Source organism: Polypterus senegalus, chromosome 8 (genome assembly GCF_016835505.1).
Source record: "Polypterus senegalus isolate Bchr_013 chromosome 8, ASM1683550v1, whole genome shotgun sequence".
In the NCBI taxonomy this organism is placed as follows: Eukaryota; Metazoa; Chordata; class Cladistia; order Polypteriformes; family Polypteridae; genus Polypterus; species Polypterus senegalus.
The window spans coordinates 7600070-7624754 of record NC_053161.1 but is presented as its reverse complement, the minus strand read 5'-3'; the positions used below and the strand labels follow the sequence as shown (position 1 = coordinate 7624754).

At 42.1% G+C, this 24685-nt stretch overlaps 1 long non-coding RNA gene across 1 annotated transcript in view; it reads left to right on the top strand.

Moving 5' to 3' along the window:
• The window catches only part of LOC120533735, an 89824-nt gene extending 65552 nt beyond the window's left edge, over positions 1-24272 (top strand). The window contains exon 5 of the long non-coding RNA XR_005634612.1: positions 24128-24272. This is a non-coding gene — a long non-coding RNA (uncharacterized LOC120533735). The remainder of the gene's footprint in view (positions 1-24127) is intronic.
• The last annotated feature ends 413 nt before the right edge of the window (positions 24273-24685 follow it).

The following is a 24685-nucleotide window of genomic DNA, read 5'->3' as shown; positions in this document are numbered from 1 at the left end:
AGTATCTGCTGAATGTACTTCATAGTAACGAGATTTCTATACACTCGTATCATATGGGGAAGCTGTCAGGACCATAAAAATACTTCATTGTAATGAAAATTTCATTGTAAAGATATTTGCTGTAATGGAATTTTAACTGTAGCATGTCGGTCTCTCTCCTCTCTCTGTGCTGCTGCAAAGCCTCACCTGCTTAGCGTTCTGAAAAGTGTCCTCAGTGAAGGAGGCAGCCATTTTGCTGTAGCCCTTCACTGAGTGAGTCTCCATTGCTAGCAGTCTCTCGCAGCCCGGCTGTCACTAGAGGGCCATGGACCGGGAATTGGGGACTCCTGCTATAAAAGACTGGATTCACAGGCATCTCAATCCTGACTCAAACTTCCTCTAGAACGGAGCCCCTAAGAAAGACCCACTCTATCAACAACAACAATTTATTTCTTGTATAGCCCAAAATCAATACATAGAATGCATCAATGGACTTTAAAACGCCCTGTTCTTTGACAGCCTATCAGCCTTGATTATCTAAGAAGACCAGAGAGACCACCCAAAAAAGACTCTTTGTAGGAAAAGAAAATGAAAGAAAAACAATCCAGAGAGAGACCCCTTCCAGAGAGGATGGGTGTGCAATGGGTGTCAAAAAATGGGGTAAATACAACACACAAAACAAAAGACAAGTACAGTAATCCTCTTCACAGAACTAGATGGCCAGTCTATCATTGCAACCTCAGGAATACAATACAACAGTACAAACTACAAGACAAAATCCAAGAATAGATTATACCACTCACTAAATACAGAACAACCACATATGAAGATGCAGATTTCTTTAAATACATCAAAAACAAAGTAGAAATTAATTAACATAAATAAAAAACAACAATATCTCTTGTGATAGATGGCGCATGTGGGCAGGAGTCCCAGCCGGGATAGGGCATAGTTCCTTAATTGGACAGGAGGCCAGCCCTACAATGGTACAAGAAACAGGGCAAAGATCGTCCTGCCTCAGCCAAAAGACAGACAGAATATGTCACTGTGCCAATGGGTACACTGGCATCCTGGCAGAGTTGGACCAAGGAAACATACCCAGCCAGAAGGCCAGTGTCATGGAAGGACAGGGGGAGACAACCTGGAAGTACTGCATTCTCTCTTAACACGCTAGATGGGAGCCTACCTGGGTGACAATACCTTTCTGGACAGCCGCAAACCATGCTGGAAACTGTAGTCCCATAAGATAGCTTTATCACGTTCTGGGGATGCTGCTGGGGGTGCTGTAGGGAGTCATCCTACCTACTTTTTGGGATTTCCGATTGACGCAGAAGTACTTCAATCAGGTATCGCCCAGGCATCTGAAGTACCCCTGGCTTCAAGATAAAAGAGAGTGCTCAACCTCAACCAGATGAGTTGGAGTCAGGTGGAAGATGGACAAAGCTCACCTTGAGGAGTGGAAGGAGGCAGAAAAATAGAAGGAGAGGAATTACATTACACTATATTAGTTTTTCAGAAACTTTTTATAAAGTATGTTGTATAATAAAACATTTATTTGAACCTGGACATGTGTTTATAAGGCTGTGTCTGAGGTGCTGCAACACTCCCTAGTGGTAATATTGTCCATCAGCTAATTGTGGAACCACTGCCAGATCACAGAAAAGGAGTCAGACAAGCCAGACATAGTCACAGACCTAGAGACCTCGGCCAATAAGCTTCCTCCCCCATACTGGCCATTCTACTGTTGAGTCAGTGCTGGACTTACCAATCTGATGAAAGGACCGTTCTAACCTAGGATTCCAGTGCTTTTTTTATGTACTTTTGCAAAGTAGAGCACTGGCACCAAGTGCCACCTTAGGATACAGAGAAGAGAAACTGAATAGGTGAGCATTAGTAACACTTTATAAATATTATTGTATATTACTTATATTTTAGTACTAATGATTAACCATGGAGATGCAGTATGCACAGCTAATGAGCAGATCTAGTCAGGGTATCCTAAACTGACGTAGTGTGTCTTCAGCCAGAATTTAATAGCTGAGACAGAAGGGGCACCTCTTACAGTAGCAGACAGACAATTTCACAGCTTTAGGGTCATGTGACTAAAGTCTCGACTTCCCACTGTTGTTTTGTTAGTCTTTGGAGTCATAAGCAGACTATTGAACTGCTAACCAAGAAGGCTAGTTTTTGTTTCTGTTTCCTTTTGTGCCACCAAGTACTTATTTTGTTTGATATTATTTGTGTTAGGATTTAAAGAGGCGACCCTGCTGGCACCCCAACACTTCCTTTATGTCCATGAGCGTACTTCCACCTGTCTACAGTAATTACACAATCTTTAAAAGCCATAGCAGCTTATCTGGGCATCTCAACCCTTTGACTCTGTCATTTTCTTTAGAACTGCAAACAATATTCTTCATCATTGCTCATGCCACAAGTAAATTTAGGAAGCTTTCATTAAAATATATATTTCTTTTAAAAATAAGTAGGGCAGCTAGTGTGGGAAAACTACAAGTGCACAATACTTGGAGATAGTTTCTTCCACAGGTAACACTCACAAAATCTAGTCCTAACTGACTGGATGGGGTCATTTTATGTATTTTGGGTTAAGATTAGTATTTTCACACTTTGCTTAATAGTAGAAAAAATATGTTACATTCATTGACCTGCTTTGAGATTCAGTCATGTCCAAAGCAGAAATCTTAACAGATTGCGCTGATAGTAAATCACAAGGCCTTCTGGCTACAGCTAAGGGAGTTGCCAAAATAACACTTTTTGAATGAAACATGCATCCAAAGAGGTAGAGAATGATGGCATGGTGGCACAGTGGTTAGTGCTGAGTCAAGTTCCTAGCTCTGTACAAAGTGTGTACCTTCTCTTATCTGAGTGGTGTCTTTCTCTAATATTTCAAAGATCTGTAGATTCAGTGATGCTGAAGAAGCTATATTGGCTTATGTCGGTGGGTGGAAATGTGATGCAGAAGCAACCAGACCAGGATCCTTCTCTGCGCCCAGGATAATCTTTTATGTACATTTATCAACATAAGAACATTTGAAATTTGATAAGTGAGAGAAGATCATTCAGCCCATCAAGCTTGTTTCAATAGATAATGACTAAGAAATTCCAGTGTCACATCCAGGTACTTCTTAAAGGTTGTCCGGGTTTCTGCATCAACTTCATGGCTCACTAGTTTGTTCCTGATTCCCATAACTCTTTACATAATGAAGTGCATATTGGAGTCAGCCTGAAATGCACTTTTCTAAATAAACAGTTCTAAATGCAATTGATATAGTTAAAACATAAAATAATAATGTATAAAGTGTAAAACAATGTACAATATATACATAAGAATACAGATACATGCATCATTCATTTATTTAAATATAAATTTTGTTCCTGATGTTCTTTAACAATAAAACCTCACTACATGGTAATGGTAAAGATTTGTGACTCTAAAAACAATGCATGCAGTTTAGAAAGAGACAATATCTCGACTGACTGCACTACCTGTGCTCTGTACAAGTGACAATGCTACTTCAGATAATACCACTTACGTCTGCCATACCCAACGAGTGGGTACAGGTGGCAATGGTTAGTCACCTACTAGGGGTTGATATTAATGATTTCATTTAAATGAAGATTGAAGATTGCAATATGGGTAGTATGGAGCATATTCCTCTGAACTAAGTGAAAGAAGATTGTATGGTGAAGAAGTCATCATGGTGTAATGACTATGACAAGTCTATACAGGGTGGCCCAGATCTAGATCGTCTGGATGACTTTGAATTATGCAGGGACGATTCCAGTTCAGTGAAAAGATGATTCTTCATGTCATCAGTTCACACACTTCTCGATGGTCCGGGATTTTTCTGGTGATTTTCCATGTAATAAACTTAATAAATTATAGCATAATGAAAATTGCATAATTAGATCTGGACCACCCTTTAGGTGGGACAGGGCTGGCCTGAAGTGGGTAGTAAGCAATAAGGCAGTGACCATTTAAAAGAAAGGCTTATCTTGCAAATTGAGTGCTCACCATCAGCAAATATTTGCACATGCAGCCCAGTAAGGGGAGAGGCTAGCAATGAGCTTTTCAGTAAAAGATTAGACAGCACAGAAGAGCCTTGTGTGGGTGGTCACTCAGCAGCAAAATTGGGCGGATGGTCACTTGTTGTCTTTGCAGCTTAGATTCCATAATGTTTGTGCTTGCTGATCCTTTTTCTACCGTGAAGAGGAGATTCTGCGCTGCAGGTTTGACAGGGTGAGTGGCAGTAAGAAAACCATTGCTTAAAGAACAAAACAGGGCCTTGAAATACCAGCTGGGGACAACTGAAGACTGGACAAAGTCTCCTCTTCACCGTAGAAGCAAAGATGTGCTTTTTTCGACCACTGTTAAGCTACGCTTGAAGCTCTTGTGCTTTGAGCCGCCCATCATGCAGGCATTGACCCCCAGAAATTCACTGACCCTTTGATTTTTTTTTTTTTTGCAGTTTCTCTAAATGAAGGCCTAGCGTGAAGAAGGGGGCTGAACACACACCTAGAAGACACAGACGCTCCACAAAAACCCCCTCTTAAACGCTGATACACTACCTTCACATTGCTCCCTTACTTAATGGACTGGTGCGGCTGCTCTGTCGCGTGATATGCTTCTCGAGCGGCGCTTCGCTTATTTAAAAGCCTGAACATTGCTTGTCTCTCTCTCTCTCTCCTCCTCCAGACATCCACTGTTCCTATTGGGGGTCCCACTCCTGTCTTGGGGGTCCCGCTCCTGACGCAAAGTGAAAGTGAGAAATGTTCATTTGAAGTGTTTGAATAAAGTTCCTGTCTCTACAATCTCTTGCGTTTCTGTGCAAATCTGTGACCCAATCGTGACAATATCTACAGGGCGGGTGGCATGGTGGTGCAGTAGTAGTGCTGCTGCCTCACTGTGAGGAAACCAGGGTTCCTCCCTGTGTGGAGTTTGTATGTTCTCCCATATCTACATATGTGGCTTTCTTCTGTGTGCTCCAATTTTCTCCCACCATCCAAAGACATGCAGGTAGATGAACTCATCAGTCAGTCAGTCATCATCCAACCCGCTATATCCTAACATAGGGTCACGGGGGTCTGCTGGAGCCAATCCCAGCCAAAACAGGGTGCAAGGCAAGAACAAATCCCGGGCAGGGCACCAGCCCACTGCAGGACACACACACACACACACCCACACACCAAGCACACACTAGGGACAATTTAGGATCACCAATGCATCAAACCTGCATGTCTTTGGACTGTGGGAGGAAACCCATGCAGACATGGGGAGAACATGCAAACTCCATGCAGGGAGGTCCCGGGAAGCAAACTCAGGTAACTTACTGTGAGGCAGCAGCGCTACCACTGTGCCACTGTGCCACCCTGGTTAGGTGAACTGGCAACACTAAATTGGCCCTGGAATGTGTTTGATGTGTGTGTGTGTGTGTCTTTGCCCTGTGATGGACTGGCGCCCAGTACAGGGTTTATTCCTACATTGGGGCTAGCTGGCATAGACTCTGGCACCCCATTCACCCTTTACCTGGAATAAGAAGATTAGAAAATGAAATGACAATTCCTCTGGGGCCTTAACTGCACGCTGATAATCAGTAAATTATTTGAGATGTCATCATGGCCTCACTAAAATGATACCTAGTCAACACAGGTTCTACATACTGAGTAGGAACTAACTGAGCTAAGAAACTTCACTGTTGTTACAGGAACCATCAGAATAAAAATAGTCTTTTTCAACCTTCATCTCATCTAAGCTCCATTAGTTCTTATTCCGGATGAACATAAGAAGTTTGACAAACGGGAGGAGACCATTCAGTGCATCAAGCCTGTTTGTTTAGCTAATAGCTAAGCTGTCTCAATATTTCTTCTGTTCTTAAAGACTGTCGAGGTTTTTTTGACATGAACATGGTAATACATGTGCATGTTATAGCCTGCTTTGTTTCAAATTAAAAGACAGATTAGCTGAGTAAAAAATGGGATCGGATTCAGACCTGCTGATTTTTCATTTTTCATTTTCTCCAGAATAAGGCAGGTAACACTAAAGGACAAACCACCCAGCTCTTTGGGGAAACATCTCGTTTAAACTGCAGCTTCAGTGGTTTTCCCGATCAAGTCTAGAATCCCCCTTTATATAAGACATCAAAGTAGAAGTACAATATAATGCATCTGTTTCCTACATTAAAAAAAATCATTAAAAGTGATGGGAATGATACCAGAGAGATGAGACATGTTGCATGCTCGTTTGACATGCAAGTAAGATTTACATTGTATTCTGTAAATGTGATAACGTCTACTACTAGGACTACACTGAATGCTGATGCCAAACATTTCAAGAGTCACAGATCTTGGCCGTTGCCTCAATGTAGTTTGCAGGTGTTTGTTTGTGTAGGTGGGTGGGTGTGTTAAGTTATTTGGATGACTCTAAGCTGGCCCTGCATGAGAGTGTTTGTATGTGTGCAAGTGTGATTATAGCCTCTAGTAAGTTTGGCACCAAATCCAGAGCAGGTTAAGAGCTGCCGCTGTAGACATTGTCTCCCTGTGCCACTGAACTGGATAGGCTGGTTAGAAAAGAGACAGATGAATGGACACGTGGAGTAAAGAAAGAACAGAGAGTCCTTAATCTTCCACTCCCCTAGTTCTTACTTTATGTGCTGTGGTTCACTAGAAACCATACTGTTCACAAAGCTGCTGTTGTGGCAGTTTATGAAGTTTCATTTATGTCAAGCTCATTGTTATAATAACAGCTTGATCTATTCATAATAACTGTAGCTGGCAGAGTAGAAACAGGGGATGTTATGTTGCCTCATAATTTTTAAAAATATTTGAAATGGTCGATGTATGCTTAATATTCTTTTGTTTAGATCAGGGATGTCCAACACCGATCCTGATGGACCACAGTGGCTGCAGGTTTTCATTCTAACCATCTTCTTAATTAGTGAGTCATTTTTGCTGCTGATTAACTTGTTTTGCCTTAGTTTTAATTGACATGACTCAGACCCCTTAGTTGTTTCTTTTTTCCTTAATGAGTAGCCAAACAATAAAGAGACACAAAACAAGCTGCCACGTGACCAGTTAATTTGAAAATAAAGAAAGGTGAAGGTCTTGGTCATGTTGGTCTTCTCAGGTCACCAAAACATCTTGACGGTGGTCTTAGCAAAAACAGAAAATCAACAGACTGCTGTGGCAGAATGAGAGCAGCAACAAGTATGATATTCAATAACCGCTTTAATTAACAGCAAGAATTGGCTTCTCATTAAGAAACTGGTTGGAGTGAAAATGGCTGGAGTTTGATGTTCCAATTTAGCTGGTCATCTGTTGGCTTGTTTCACATCGCACTTCTGTTTGGCTGCCATTTAATGAAGAAATGAGTCAATTCAGAGCAATGACTTGTTAAAAACAGGGCTATTAAGATGAAGGGAAAAGGAGTTCATTAGCAGTGAAAACTGCTTGCTGATTAGGAAAAAGGTTACAATGAAAACCTGCAGCCACTGCGGCCCACAGGACCATAGTTGGACACCCCTGGTTTAGATGTTTTAAAACTCAAGCAGTGTAGTATATTGCATAACATATAGCTGTTGTTCTTCTGTTGTACTGTTCCACACCAGCACATTTTCTTGGGATTTAAAGATCAAGCAACACTGATTCAGTTTCTTTTCCCTTAACCCCTTGTTGCCTACATTTATTTACAATTATATAAAAAAGGAACTGTGGTGGGCAGGCGCCCTGCCCGGGGTTTGTTTGCTGCCTTGTGCCCTGTGTTGGCTGGGATTGGCTCCAGCAGACCCCCGTGACCCTGTAGTTAGGATATAGCGGGTTGGATAATGGATAGATGGATGGATAAAAAAAGAAATTATTTGTATTTTTGCTGTCAAGCAGATGCTAAATTAAGTGGAGATTGTTAATTTGAATATAGCACACAAGCAATCAATAAGCTGGTATGTATTTTTATTTTAGCAAACCTCAAATTTGGACAATTTCTCGAAATTAGCAGCCAAAATCCATGTGCAAGGCGCTTCCATTAGGCGGATATAGTTTCCATGATTAGTGCTTCCCATATGATCCTTGGTACGTATCAAATACGCATCAACCAGCATTGGCAGGATACATACTCCACCTTGGCTGCATTCAGGCCAGAAGCGGTTTGAAGCGATTTTGCAACAATCGTCTACAAGGTGTTAAAAAAAGCAGGAACATTTATTAAAGTTGTTACCATCCTTCAATTATCCAACCTGCTATATCCTAACTACAGGGTCACAGGGGTCTGCTGGAGCCAAACCCAGCCAACACAGGGCACAAGGCAGCAAACCAACCCTGGGCAGGGCGCCCGCCCACCACATGGTAAAGTTGTTACCATAAAATGTTAATGTACTGTATGCTTTTTGTTACTTTAAATATATTTGTGCATAATTTAGTAAACTTATTTTTTTTTTCAAACTATATCTAATTTTGTTAGCAATAGCATTAAATCAAATTTAAAATCTTTATTTTCCTCATTTCTTTGAGAAAAAATAAAATGAAGACATGGAAACCTGTTGTATAAACTAGTTGGTCATCCCCATCTAGTGGCCAATTATTGTAATGAACAGATTAAGATAATTACTGGCCTTTCACAGAAATGAAAAAAAAAAATGTTACCTGCAAAACAGATGTGAGGGAGAATCTCCAGAAAGAGGTACAATGGTGTGGATGCCAAGATAGCAGTTGTTTAACAGATAGAATGAAAAAATAAAACTGCACTTTTAAATGCAAAAGAAAACCAAGTGTCGATGATCTTCCTTCATCCGTGAGCTCTGTCTCATCTGTTGTCTGTGGTCAGACGATTCCTGGTCATCTGGTTATGTGACTCTGGCCCCAGAGCAGGCAGGGCTTCGGTTGCCCATTGTGGACAGGGCTTGGCGACATCTCTTAGGGTTTGCTCAGTGCTGCACAGGAAACAGGACATATCGTTAGCAACAGCACCCCCTCTTGGTATGGTGGGATATCGGCAGACTTACCTAAGACTGTTCCATAATCGTACATGTGTGAGGCAGGATCAAATCGATGTGCAGAAAAGGTAAATAAATGACAAAATAAACAAAAATGCTAAATTGTCGTGAAAAAGAGATTGAAAAAGTTGATTTAATTGTATTTTATATAGATACACATTTACCATAATAAGTGTGTAACATATATGTTACTATATCCTGAAATCTATGCAGCAGTCATAGAGCATATTATGTGTCTTTAACGTCAAACACCATAGTTCTGATTGTTGTCATCACAACACACCAGCAATACTTCCAAATGTAGTTCTTGTTCCAGTGCTGCCATTTTAGGGTATCAGGACAAGCTTAAGCTCTGATGGTGCTGAAGTGGCTGTGAAATAAACAACAACAACAACATTTATTTATATAGCACATTTTCATACAAAAAATTGCTCAAAGTGCTTTACATAATGAAGAATAGAAAAATAAAAGACACAGTAAGAAAATAAAATAAGTCAACATTAATTAACATAGAATAAGTAAGGTCCAATGGCCAGGTTGGACAGAAAAAACAAAAAAACTCCAGACGGCTGAAGAAAAAAATACAATCTGTAGGGATTCCAGACCATTAGACTGCTCAGTTCCCTCTGGACATTCTACCTAACATAAATGAAACAGTCCTCTTTGGATTTAGGGTTATAAAACCAGAATGTGGATTAGAACTTTTGATACCTCATATTGAGTTAGTGTTCCTTCACTGACTTAAAACATATCCCTACATTTAAGAAATCAATCCTCTTTTGAAAGACATCTCAAAGCTCTGAACTTGGGGAAAACTTTCTAATAACAATATCTGCAGCCCACCTCCATAAGAGTGCATGGGTGTGGATGAAGCAACCAGCCTGCCACAAGGTTATAAAAGAAGGAACTATTTCTGGGTCAGGGGCCTTATGCATAAAATATGCTTGCACCCAGAAATGTATAGTCTCTTAGTAATATATTTAAAATGTAGTTCTGAAAAAGCCAAATGTTTTTAGATGTTTTTAAAACTGATTTGCAGTGTTAGCCTGGCATATCTCGATTGGACAAATATTCCAGATTTTTAGTGCATAAAAGCAAAAGGTTGCTCCACTACCTCTTCTATGTTTAGCTCTAGGAATCACAAGTAGACTACTATTACAGAATCTAACATTACAACTTGAAATGTAGAAAGACAAGCATGTGGTAAGTGGTCCATGGCGTTAGGTAGTTTTTAAATAAATAATCATGCCCAAGACAATAAAGGCTCAGAATGGGCACAGGTCTGCGCATGATAATGCCACTCCAGGGTTAATTGTGGTGCCCGGTTGATCACATACTCACGTGTGAATGCGAGCGGATCAGTCAGGTGCCTATTTCGTACCTTGGAGTGGGCTGACAAGGGAAAAAAGAATAAAAAGAACAACAATGAGAAAAGATGAAAAAGAAAAGAAAGAAATGGAGACAGAGGTTAAGAGAGGAGAGAGAGAGAATTAACATGGCAGGATTGGGAGATGCCAGGATGCAGAGGAAAAGAGGAAGGCAGAAGGAAGCGAGCCCCTTGGGGGAGCATGAGGCCAACAGTCAGGGCTGAAAAGTGTCACTGTCACGGGAGTGTTTTTTGGGAGTGTGGAGTGACACGAGGCTCGCTCCCGTGTAAGGAGTGGCAGCATGAGCTGACGGAGCAAAGGGAGGCTCAACTGCGTGCTGCACGTGTGTGTCATTATCTCAGTTAGGGCTATCTATGGTGGTGGGTTAAAGAGGCTCCCAAGGAGAAGCAGGAGCATGAATTCAACCCGAACTAAGCACTCTAAAATATAGGAAAGAAAAAGATTATTAAAAGCTTTACATACCATTAGTAGTATTTTAAAGTCAATTCTAAAGGACATGGGTAACTAATGTAATGATGCTAAGACTGGTGAAATGTGCTCAGATTTTCTTTTTCTGGTTAGGATTCTTGCTGTTGCATTCTGAACTATACAACTGATTAATGTCTTTCTTAGGCAGTCCTGTTAAGAGTTGCATTACATTAATCAAGTCAACTACAAACAAAAGTGTGATTTATTATTCTCAGCATCTCACATTGCTATAAGAGTTCAAAACTTTTCAATGTTCCATAAATGGAACAATGCAGTTCTAGTAATCTGGCTAATGTGTGATTTAAAGTTTAGGTCAGAGTCCACGATTACACCTAAATTCTTTAGTTCTGCCTTGACTGTAATGCTACAGGCTCAGGTTTATTTCTAATTATTTCCATTTTTACTAATACGAGTTCAATATTTCCTTATGTAGCTGTGGAAAATTACTACTCATCCATTCAGAAATACAAGTAAAACATTGAATCAGAGAGGCCAGAGTGTCAGGGTCATCATGTGCTATAGATACGTAAAGCTGCACGTCATCAGATAGCTGTGTTAGTTCACCTTGCATTTTCATTTAATCTGACCTAATGGAAGCATGTACATTGAAAAAGCAGTGAAACCAATATAAATCTTTGTGTTACACTGTATACAATATAAAGGAGCTCTGAATTACAATCACCACAACTAACAAAAAAATTTTCTTCCCGTTAAATAAGACTGAAACCAGTTTAAGACACTGTCCGAGAGGCCCACCACTTGACCAAGGTGATTTATAAGAATACTTCGGTCTATGCTGTCAAATGCTACACTCAGATTTAACAGAACAAGGACAGATATGTGGCCTTTGTCTGCATTAAACCACAAGTCATTTACTACTTTAATCAGTGCAGTTTCTGTACTATGATTTGTTCTAAAACCAGACGGAGACTCATCAAGAACAGAGTGTTTGTTCAAAGAGTAATTTAATTGCTGAAAAACTGTTTTTATAGAATTTTGCTTAGAACAGGCAAGTTAAAAATAGGCCTAAAGTTGTCAAAGACAGAAGAGACTAGATTTATTTTTTTGAGCAGGAAATTTGACTACTGCAGCCTTTAGAAAATCTGGAAAGACTCCCAATGTAATGATGGGTTTACTATGAGAGACTTCTTTAAAAAGCCTGCTGGTACAGGGTCAAGAACACAAGTGGAGGGTTTAAGTTGAGAAAATATTCTACGGAGTTCAGGTAGACCTATTTAAGTGAAATAATATAATTTGCTAAAAAGTGCATGCTGAGGCTCAATAGGATTCATTTTTGGGGGATGTATTATATTACATCTAATATTGGTTATTTTGTGTTTACAAAATGCAGGAAAAGCCTCACAAGTTTCACTAGAAGTTTTCTGGAGGCATTTCATTGGCTGAAAAAGGTTTAGAAGACAGTCAATAGTAAAACTCTGGAATTTCCTGAATTATCACTTATAAATTTTTGAAAAATACGACTGCCTCTCAAGACAGACTGCTCTATTGTACTCAGCTATACAGTACATGCCTTTAATATTTCAAAGTGGTTAGTTAATTTAGTTTTTTTCCATTTATTCTCAGCCCTACAATATTTTATCTGAAGATCAGACACTCCACAGACATTTTCCAAAGTATTTTAGTATTGGATATTTCCCACCTGGGCGGCATGGTGGCGCAGTGGTACCACTGCTACCTTGCAGTTAGGAGACCTGGGTTCGCTTCCCTGGTCCTCCCTGCGTGGAGTTTTCATGTTCTCCCCGTGTCTGCGTGGGTTTCCTCCCACAGTCCAAAGACATGCAGGTTAGGTGTATTGGCAATCCTAAAATCCTAAAGTCCCTAGTGTGTGCTTGGGGTGTGTGTGTGCGCCCTATGGTGGGCTGGCGCCTTGCCTGGGATTTGTTTCCTGCCTTGTGTCCTGGGATTGGCTCCAGCAGACCCCCGTGACCCTGTAGTTAGGATATAGTGGGTTGGATAATGGATGGATGGATATGGAGAAATTATTTTTCATTGTCCCCTTACTGAGACAAGTATACTTTTCACCTGTTTTCTTCTCTAAAGGTCCAGATTATAGTAGCCACTGAGAACCTGCTTAGGTTTGGTTGCACACGTTGCCTTGCCTCCCTCATAGTCATGTCATGCACCAGAACATGATCTATGACAGTTGCTCGAATGTCATTTGAAATTACAGATCTTCTTCTTGGTCTTAGTCCTTGCCCACCACCTCTGACACGGACTCCTCTTCCTCTTCTATTGTATTGCTCCATTGTTGGATCCACTCATGCCATTTGCATTTCACTAGGCTTACAGCATATACTGTTTACTAATTGGGTTCACTGATTGGACACGTGTTTTCAATTTTGAGTGGTAGTGTGTAAATGATGAAAACAGTGTGTTAGTTGTGTTTAACTTCTGTAGCCTATGTGCACCATTCTGGGTACAAGTGCACCACACTGCTAAATGTGTTTTGTGTTTGAGAATGTGCTTAGAGTTTTGGTAAATGGGAGATTCAGATTTGCAAATTGTGTCCTAACCAGATGAATAGTGTTTAAGATTTTGACAACTGTGGGATTGATTTGATGAAAGAGTTTTGGTAGTTGACAGTTTAGTTTTTACAATAGGATCTAGTGTTTTAGCGATTCAGAAAAACTGTAACAGATTTAGGAAACCTGACTTGTATTATTGCATGCAGCAAGAGTCATTTAAAAATCTTAAGTCATTCATATTTTATAAATCTGTTACCATGGTTATTTACTGCATGGGACTTATTTTGGATCTAAATAAATAAAAGGTTCTTTCTAGAATCTTCTTGTGGATGGGTTGTTTAGGAATCAAAAATGGTTCCCCATGGCGTCCCTCTTAAGAACTGTTCTCGTAACTTTATTTTTAAAAGTGGACTGCAAAACTCTTTGAATAACTACAGCAAGATACTCAAAAGATGTGAAAGTAACAAAACTAGTATTCACTAGTACAGTTTAGCCAGCTTAAGAAAATACTCACTAAACTGCTGTCTTTGTTATCTTAGCATATGGAATGAGCAAAACTTTAATTTAGAACTGCTGCTTCAGTTAACACTGTCATGCCATCACTGCTAAGTCGTGCCTACTCAATGTTAGAAAAAATGTTTTCCTATCACTGAAAAGATTGTTAATGTAAAAAGTCCTATGAAATGATGCTATACTATTTAGTAAAGTCACATTTAAGGTCTCAGAAGAACACACTAGCATTATATTATTCAGAGGCGGCCTTAGGGGTGTGCGGACCCTAGGGCTGATCAACCCCACACGGGGCCGGTTACGTCAAATGCTGTTACCAGTATGTGTGGACTATATAAACTTGCATGCGAGTTTAATAAAAATAATGTTAAAATACACCAGATTTTCTTGTTGCAGCATTTTGCAAGATAACACACGGACTTTATCAAAATATAACTGGTGAATATAACTTGACAAATCTGCTTGAACGGGACACGTGGACCTCAAAACCGGGGCCCCCTTAGGCACGGGGCCTGGGACTGTTGCCCCACTTGCCACCCCCAAACACCACTCTTGGTAATACTAGGGCATCTTGAAAAAGCAATTAAGTTATTTGCATTTATAATGCTTTGACTTTTATTTAAACTATAATTTGTTATTGTGGTGCTAATAAAGTGCACATCTGTAGGTGAACCCAGAAATGACTATATCCTAATACAGGGTTTATAGTTAACATTACAAGTAGAGCTACAGTACGTAGATGATTTAAATCAACATCACGATTACCATTAGTCATCACTAGTTTTCAGTCACTGATAAAATTGTTTATATAGAATGATTTGCTAGACAAGGCACCAATTCTACGTAAAGGTCTTTGATTGATTCATACCTCACAAGCAGAAGTAAGAATTTCCACCAGACTGCAGGCCATCTAATGACATAACATTGAAGTAACACTGATCAATGCTATCTCAGTGAACTATTCATTATTTATCATTAAATTAATATTATTTTGCTGAAAGAAAGCACTAATAAATTATTTATTAATTTATAAATGGCTATAAATTTATAGATGGCTCGGATATCTGATCAGGATGCCTCCTGGACGCCTCCCTGGCGAGGTGTTCCGGGCACATCCAACCGGGAGGAGGCCCTGGGGAAGACCCAGGACACGCTAGAGGAACTATGTCTCTTGGCTGGGAACGCCTCGGGATTCCCCAGGAAAAGCTACAAGAAGTGGCTGGGGAGAGGGAAGTCTGGGCATCTCTGCTCAAGCTGCTGCCCCCGCGACCCGACCTTGGATAAGCGGAAGAGGATGGATGAAATTATTTATTGCTGATGTGCATTTTTTTTTTTTGTTTTGGACCACATTACGTCAAATATATTTAATTAGTCTATGGCTGACCGTGGGATCTTATCATCAGAGTGAAGATTTCAAGGCCCCAAACTAAAATGGATTGCAAGGCTGGAGGTATAAAGACATACAAGAATACCAGCAGCATTTCTCTGCTGGCACTGTGATAGTTAACATCACATTTTCAGACCTACTTACTTTAACAAAAATTAAGCTATAATAAAAATTGGCAATGTTATCAAAATAGGAGAAAAGAAATGATTGAGAAAATTATATGGATAACTATTCAAACAGTAATAAAAAGGAATTTATTGTAGTAGGTGTCAGGGATGCCAGGGGCAACGACCCGGCCGGGACGCCTTGAGGGACCGGAAGAGGGTCAATGCCCACCCTGGATCACATCGGGGCTGCCTTCCTGGTTGCTTTGGAGGCCATAGGTAGAGGGCTTGGAAGTCCAACCCTGTAGGGACCCGTGGTCACCGCCAGGGGGCGCCCCAATGCCTTGGGGACCCTGGACCTCAGCACTTCCGCCACACCAGGAAGTGCTGGGGGAAAGAAGAAAAGGGACACCCGGAGAGCTTCCGGGAGAACAGCCAGCATTTCCGCCAGACTGGGGCGTGGCCAGGGTGGAATGCCGCGACACACCTGGAGCTCGTCCGGGATGATATAAAAGGGGCCGTCTCCCTTCATTTGAGAGAGAGAGAGAGAGAGAGAGAGAGAGAAGGTGGCCCGAAGGAGAAGGCATTGTGTGGCCAGGACTGTGTTGGGGTTTGTTTGTGTGCACTTGATCTTATTGTAAATAAACGTATGGCGGTAGATTACAACATGTCTGCCTGTCTGTGTCCGGGCCGCGTTCACAAAGGTTAGAAGTTATACGGTATATACTCACTTGACAAGCACTTTCATTTGACTATGCAGGACAAAAAGGAACCACATATGAAAAAGGATTTTGTTGCATATATACATGAAAGACATCCAGAGGTTAATGACCTATCTTAGGCCAGATGTTGCTAAGATAGTCAACAGCATCCACTGCTCAGGACTTATAGATATTCACATGTAGAATTTATCACACTACTTTGAAACAATTCAAATTAAAATTTTAACCAGTTTAGTAACAACTGTATGATATAAAGCAAGGCACATTCTATTGAAACTCTGAGACAAGAATATATGGACATCATTAGATGTTCAAAGCTTTGTGTGTCCCTAACAAACTTAACAGAAGCAGGCTTCTTCCCACTAACATTCTCTCCAGCACTGACAAACAAAACTAGCTTTTTAAAGACATGACACAAAGAAAAGATTAAAAACTCATAATAATATTGTCATTTAAAAAACACCTGCAAGTAATTTTTTGACCATATGGCCCATTTTTAGTAAGGTATATATTAGATGAAAAAGTAGATGTGGAGTATCACAAGGTAGTGCTGAGTAAAAGAGCACTGGAAACATTTTAAAAAAGACAGAAAAATGATAACCTTAAGATAAGTCTAGGCTTGAATTAGAGCTGTCAAAAAGCTACTGCTGAGTATACATATCCTTCAAAGAGATAACACATTATTCGGGTGTGTGGGTGAACATGACCTACATAAGAAGAGGTCTCCTATCTTTTCAAGTAAATCTGGACAGTGGAAACATCACACTGGAGTCCTATAACAAAATGTTGGCGGCGATACAAAAGTTGATAATGAAAGGGCAGCTTCTTCAGCTTTATTAAAAACTGGCTGACAGTGTAAATAGATATTAATGTTTAAGGGAGCATAAATATCAAAATGTAGCACTCTAAATTAATTTGCACCTGTCGAACATTCCCAGATAGATATGGCCTATTCCTTTAAAAACTTTTTCAAAGATGTTACATAAAGGTATTATTTGCAGGTAGCCAGTGTGAGCAATAACTAACAATGAACATTGCATTGAGCAAGAGTAAGTTGAAAAAATGGCTGCCTCAAGTAGGCAGGAGGAACAAATATTGTTTTTAGGTAAGTCACTCATGCGATGTGGTAGAAATCAACGTCTTAATTAAAGAAAGAAACTTATCCTCTAACGCAACAAGTCTGATAATCTTTTAGCCAGGTATCAGGCAGGAGAAATGGTTGTCCACCTCCATCATTTATTATTCAGAGAATGCTTGAACATAGAGGATTCTTCTACCGAATGATCAGACTGGTCCGATATTCTACAGCAGCATGATCAGAATGGTCCTGGTCCAGTGTTCTTCTTCTTCTTTTGCTTAATGGCGGTTGGCAAACCTATTTAAGGTGGATTCCTGCCACGAACTGGACTGGAAAGGTGAACAAAAAAATGACTTGAAATACTTATACTGTAATTAAATACTCTCAAATAACCTTATACTGTTTAAATAACTGAATATGGATCTGTGAATCAGTTTACACCCATCTCCATACCTTAATATTGATCTACTGCAAGGTCAATTTACCTAATCCCAGAGATTTAAGTTGTTGACCTGGTTGTCATTTATACATCATGCACCCTAATAATACAACTGTATTACTGTTTGTAGTTGATGACATGATCTACACACACAAGGTATAGGTCTATTTTATAAGCAACTGTATTTTCATAACTGTGTTAAGCAATGCATACATTTTACTCTGGTTGGATCATTGAATTACACATCAGATAACTAAAATAAAAGTAAATTTTTGTTATAATCCTGTTCTTCCTATATCGTTAGGTTTAGCCATCACCCTTGACATTTCTGTGTATGTGACAACTGTCCATTCTGGTTGTCCACAGGACATCTGCTGATTTCTTAGTCATCTGTCGATACATTTTGTTGTTCACTTGACCTTTATGTGGTTTCCTGATATGCCTAAACAGGCTTCCAATATCTAGTAACCCTCCCTTTATTCTATTTCTTTAAGATGAATGCTATATCCTAATCCTAATTGACTATGTGACCCATAAGTCTAATCTTTCTTCCACATTGGTAGAGTAAAACATCTCAAGTTATATTTTACTAATCAGAAATAAAGCCAATATACTTCTATAATACTTGCAGCGTAACTAATTCCATACCTTCCAAGGTAAAGAAGAAGTGAAAACTAAAGCAGCCATTAAATGGTTTACAGGCTCAACTGCATTGCCTGATGATGTAGGATAAAGTGGGCACTGCCCCATTTTGTTAGGATTTAAGTGGCACATGAGGCTTGTTAAGGGAATTATCAAGAATGCAGAAAATAAGCTTTACTCCCTCGGCTACATCCTAGAGCATGGGTGCCAAACTCCGGTCCTGGAAGGGCCACAGTGGCTACAGGTTTTCATTCTAACCATCTTCTTCATTAGGGACCAGTTTGTGTTGCTAATTAACTTCTTTTTCTTTAGTTTTAATTAACTTGACTCAGACCCCTTTAGTTGTCTCTTTTTCCTTAATTAGCAGTCAAATAATAATGAGACACATTAAACACATGACCAGCTCACATCACACAATATCTGAAAATAAAGAAAAGTGATGGTTGTCGGTAAGCATGATCTCTCAGCTCACCAAAACATCTTGACGGTGTTCTTAGAAACAACAGAAAAATCAACAGTTTTCAAAATGTCTGCTGTATGAGAGCAGCAACAAGCTGTGGAATTAAATAACGGGTTTAATTAACAGCAAGAATTGGCTTCTCATTAAGTGAGATTGGTTGGAGTGAAATTGGTTGGAGTTTGAAATCCCAATTTAGCTGGTCATCTGTCAGCTCGTTTCACATTTCATTTCTGTTTGGCTGTCATTTAATGAAGAAAGGAATACATTCACTGTCCCCGATGTCCATGCGATGTTGCAGAGACGTGTCAACCAAGACAGTCCTACAACATCCAGAGCCTTAAGGAACTCCGGGCGATCTCATCCACCCCGGGGCCCTGCCACCAAGGAGTTTTTTGACCACCTCGGTGACTTCAGTCCCAGAGATGGGAGAGCCCACCTCAGAGTCCCCAGGCTCTGCTTCCTCATTGGAAGGCATGTTAGTGGGATTGAGGAGGTCTTCGAAGTACTCCTCCCACCGACCCACAACGTCCCGAGTCGAGGTCAGCAGCGCACCATCCCCACTATATACGGTGTTGACACTGCACTGCTTCCCTCCTGAGACGCCGGACGGTGGACCAGAATCTCCTCGAAGCCGTCCAAAGTCGCTCTCCATGGCCTCTCAAACTCCTCCCATGCCCGAGTTTTGCCTCAGCAACAACCGAAGCCGCGTTCGCTTGGCCTGCGGTACCTATCAGCTGCCTCCAGAGACCCACAGGACAAAAAAGTCCTATAGGACTCCTTCTTCAGCTTGACGGCATCCCTCACGCGGTGTCCACCAACGGGTTCGGGATTGCCGCCACGACAGGCACCGACCACCTTGCGGCCACAGCTCCGGTCAGCCGCCTCAACAATAGAGGCACGGAACATGGCCCATTCGGACTCAATGTCCCCCACCTCCCTCGGGACGGGTTGAAGTTCTGCCGGAGGTGGGAGTTGAAGCTACTTCTGACAGGGACTCTGCCAGCCGTTCCCAGCAGACCCTCACAACACGCTTGGGCCTACCAGGTCTGACCGCATCTTCCCCACCATCGAAGCCAACTCACCACCAGGTGGTGATCAGTTGACAGCTCCGCCCCTCTCTTCACCCGAGTGTCCAAGACATATGGCCGCAAGTCCGGCGATTACACGACCACAAAGTCGATCATCGACCTGAGGCCTAGGGTGTCCTGGTGCCAAGTGCACATATGAACACCCTTATGCTTGAACATGGTGTTCTTATGGACAATCCGTGGCGAGCACAGAAGTCCAATAACAAAACACCGCTGGGTTCAGATGGGGGCCATTCCTCCCAATCACGCCCTTCCAGGTCTCACTGTCATTGCCCACGTGAGCATTGAAGTCTCCCAGCAAAACGAGGGAATCCCCAGAAGGTATGCCCTCTAGCAACCCTCCAGAGACTCCAAAAAGGGTGGATACTCCAAACTGCTGTTCGCGATATGCACAAACAACAGTCAGGACCCTTCCCCACCCGGCGGAGGGAGGCCACCCTCTCGCCCACGGGGTAAACCCCAATGCACAGGCTCAGTGGGGGCAATAAGTATGCCCACACCTGCTCGGCGCCTCACCGGGGCAACTCCAGAGTGGTAGAGAGTCCAGCCCCTCTCAAGGAGATTGGTTCCAGAGTCCAAGCTGTGCGTCGAGGTGAGTCCGACTATATCTAGCCGAACCTCTCGACCTCGCAAGCACTAGCTCAGGCTCCTTCCCTTCAGAGGTGACATTCCACGTCCCAAGAGCCAGTTTCTGTAGCCGAGGATCAGACCGCCAAGGTCCCGCCGCCACCACCCAACTCACATTGCACCCAACCTCCTTGGCCCCTCCCATAGGTGGTGAGCCCATGGGGAGGAGGACCCATGTTACCTCTTCGGCTGTGCCCGCCGAGCCCCATGGGTGCAGGCCCGGCACCAGGCGCCGCCATCGAGCCCCACCTCCAGGCCTGGCTCCAGAGGGGGCCCGTGACCAGCGTCGTGCAAGGGAAAACGTCGTCCACAGTTTTTAATTTTCATTGGAGGTTTATTGAACCGCTCTTTGTCTCATCCCTCACCCAGGACCAGTTTGCCTTGGGTGGCCCTACCAGGGGCATAAAGCCCCGGACAACATAGCTCCTAGGATCATTGGGACACGCAAACCCCTCCACCACGATAAGGTGACGGTTCAAGGATTGGCAGACCGGGGTGGTGGTCCCCCTCTTTAAAAAGGGGGACCGGAGGGTGTGTTCCAACTATAGAGGGATCACACTCCTCAGCCTCCCTGGAAAAGTCTATTCGGGGGTTCTGGAGAGGAGGGTCCGTCGGATAGTCGAACCTCGGATTCAGGAGGAACAGTGTGGTTTTCGTCCTGGTCGCGAACAGTGGACCAGCTCTTCACCCTTAGCAGAGTTCTGGAGGGTGCATGGGAGTTTGCCCGACCGGTCTACATGTGTTTTGTGGACTTGGAAAAGGCATTCGACCGTGTCCCTCGGGGAATCCTGTGGGGGGCGCTCGGGGAGTATGGGGTACCGGACCCCCTGATAAGAGCTGTTCGGTCTCCGTACAACCGGTGTCAGAGCTTGGTCCGCATTGCCGGCAGTAAGTCGAGCCCGTTTCCAGTGAGAGTTGGACTCCGCCAGGGCTGCCCTTTGTCACCGATTCTGTTCATAACTTTTATGGACAGAATTTCTAGGCGCAGCCAGGGTGTTGAAGGGGTCCGATTTGGTGGACTTAGGATTGGGTCACTGCTTTTTGCAGATGATGTTGTCCTGTTTGCTTCATCAGGCCGTGATCTTCAGCTCTCTCTGGATCGGTTCGCAGCTGAGTGTGAAGCGGCTGGGATGAGAATCAGCACCTCCAAATCCGAGAGCACGGTCCTCAGCCTGAAAAGGGTGGAGTGCCCTCTCAGGGTTGGGGGAGAGATCCTGCCCCAAGTGGAGGAGTTCAAGTATCCCGGGGTCTTGTTTACGAGTGAGGGAAGAATGGAGCGTGAGATCGACAGGCGGATCGGTGCGGCATCCGCAGTGATGCGGGCTCTGCATCGGTCTGTCGTGGTGAAAAAGGAGCTGAGCCGTAAGGCAAAGCTCTCAATTTATCAGTCGATCTACCTTCCTACCCTCACCTATGGTCATGAGCTATGGGTAGTGACCGAAAGAACGAGATCGTGAATACAAGCGGCTGAAATGAGTTTCCTCCGCAGGGTGTCTGGGCTTTCCCTTAAAGATAGGGTGAGAAGCTCAGTCATCCGGGAGGGGCTCAGAGTAGAGCCGCTGCTCCTCCGCATCGAGAGAAGTCAGATGAGGTGGCTCGGGCATCTGATCAGGATGCCTCCTGGACGCCTCCCTGGTGAGGTGTTCCGGCACGTCCAACCGGGAGGAGGCCCGGGAAGACCCAGGACACGCTGGAGGGACTATGTCTCCCGGCTGGCCTGGGAACGCCTTGGGATTCTCCCGGAAGAGCTGGAAGAAGTGGCCGGGGAGAGGGAAGTCTGGGCCTCTCTGCTTAAGCTGCTGCCCCCGCGACCCGACCTCGGATAAGCGGAAGAGAATGGATGGATGGATGGAATACATTCAGAGGACTGAATCTTTAAAAACAAGGCTATTAAAATGAAGGGAAAAGAAGTTAATTAGCAGTGAAAACTGCTCACTGATTAGGAAAAAGGTTAGAATGAAAACCTGTAGCCATTGCAGCCCTCCAGGCCTGTAGTTCAACACCCCTGTCCTAGAGTGAACACTAAAATAAATGGCTAAACTGGAGTGCTACCAACGTTTAGTCAGCTTGCTTGAGTCTGATCTGATACCTTGAGGTGCTGATTAAGGATGAGCTAACATGTCTACAGAGATTCCTTTCAGATTAAAATGCACCTAAAACAATTATTACATTTTTAAGCTATAGACTGCAAACTGAACCCTTCCCACTCAGATAGACAAAACAACTCACGTATAAGCTGGCACTATTTCTGAAGCTGGAAGGGTCCTTCAATCAGTCACCAGTGGCTAAAATAAGGTCTCTGTGGAGAGGGGGTCACTTGTGGGTATTCACCCCCACTGTTTTGATTTTTCTTACAATGAGCGATCTGTCATAATGTGTGATCTGTCTAGTTTGCCACAATATTGTTTCCACTAGAATTACTTATGAATGCTTTTAAATGACTTCAGTCTCTTTTGTCTGGCATTTCCTAATCCACCGGTACAAGAAAACCTCCCCATATGACATAGCACTCAACATGTCTTGAGGTCTAGTTATACAAGATTTTGAGAGTTTTGTTTTTTTATTCCCTATTTTTGGCCTCCTAGATCCAAGAAAACTGGACCAAATTTTGTGTGGGAAATTACACCCTTATAAAAAAGAGTAAACCAATAGGTGTCATCATGGCACATTAACTGACTACAGGGGTTCACTCCCTAATGGAATACAAGGGGTCAAAGTAACTCCTTTATGCAAAACTACTAAACAATGGAGATCAGTAATATAGGCATGTGGAATGTCATTTTATGCTATTTTGACATTTCTTATCATGACTATGGTAATATTATTGATATTTGATTCTTTACTAGTAGTCTAAGAGCCACTCCTAGAAGGTTAAAAATGACAAATTTCAAATTTAAGCATATGTAGGGTATTAATTTAGACAATTTCAAGGTATATGATTACAGATATGAGGTCATTTTTGATTTTTTTTATCCTTTACTAAGGATCTAGCCCTCTAAGGACCTCTGTCAGAGGGTGCAAAATGACTAAGTTCTATTACAATTGAGAATGTTTTGACTTTAAACATTTAAACTGAAGCACACATTTTAATATATCAAATATCTGACGCAACTATTCTTGTTTATGATGTACTCATGAAGTAAGCTATTACATTTCTTATGAATGCCCCGAATTAAGGCAGCTTATGCTATTCTTTTATGCTATTCTTTGTTATTCTTTTGCTCAAGAGAACCTGATGACAGCAGGAAATCTTTGCTAAGGGTTTCATTAATTTAAAAATGCCAGGTTAGGATTGGACCGAGGGTAAAATTGAAAATTCTTTAAAAAATTCATCCTGCATTTCATGTTCCTAGGCTACAGTAAAACCTGTTTATTCAGCTCTTTGTTTCACTCTAAATCCCCTTATCTCACGATACAGGTAGAAGAGGTTCAATCTATTTTAGATTCATGGTGGAGAGGCCTTCAGGTTTAACATTCAGTGCACCGGCAGGGTTTTGATCGCAAAGACTAAACACTGCATTCCAGCTTGTGATCTTCTGTACATGCTCCATTGCTACTGAAAACTTTTCAGAGACGTTTTCCTTTAAAACATAGTGAGCGTGTTCTGAGCCCACGTTTCAAGAATGGGGCACTGTAAGGAATTAAATACTGTGTTTAATAAACAATTTATTTTTTTATGTTTGTTTTTACTGCAACACTATTTTGTAATTCTATGGGTGCTGACATTTTGGCCTTTTCTTTTGTCAGGCATGCTTGACTGAGGTCATAGTACTCTGGGACGAGAGGTGAGCACTGTTACTAGCAGCATCCTGTTCTTTATCCACAGCCCAAAGAAGACATCCAGTGAGGGCACTTATGGAACAAGTCCCGCTGATCCGCCATATAAAGCGACAGCACATAAAGGTGGTGTCTTTAAGCAGACTTGCACCCGAGTCTGCTAAGAGCTAAAGACCAGAGAAAGACAGCAAATAACAACATAGCCTGCAAGACTGGCCTTAAGTTGGTGTTTTTTTAGTTGTGTGCTTAGGCACCTGTTCTTACATCTTTGTTTTCAGTTTAATTAAATAGGGTTACCGGGGTGGTATCCTGCCATTTCTCCCTGTATCCATCTGTGTCCTCACCATTGACCACACTGTGTATGTTTGTTATGGATGCTGGGGAGTGGGTATGGCCTACGTGACATTGCGTGTGACAATGTCACAGCTCTGAATGCACTTTATCCTTGTATTGGAAGTGGTTTTTGGCTTCAGACCCTTATATTTTTTTTGATCTTCATTTTGTTTAGCTTTTTTTTTGCATTTTATA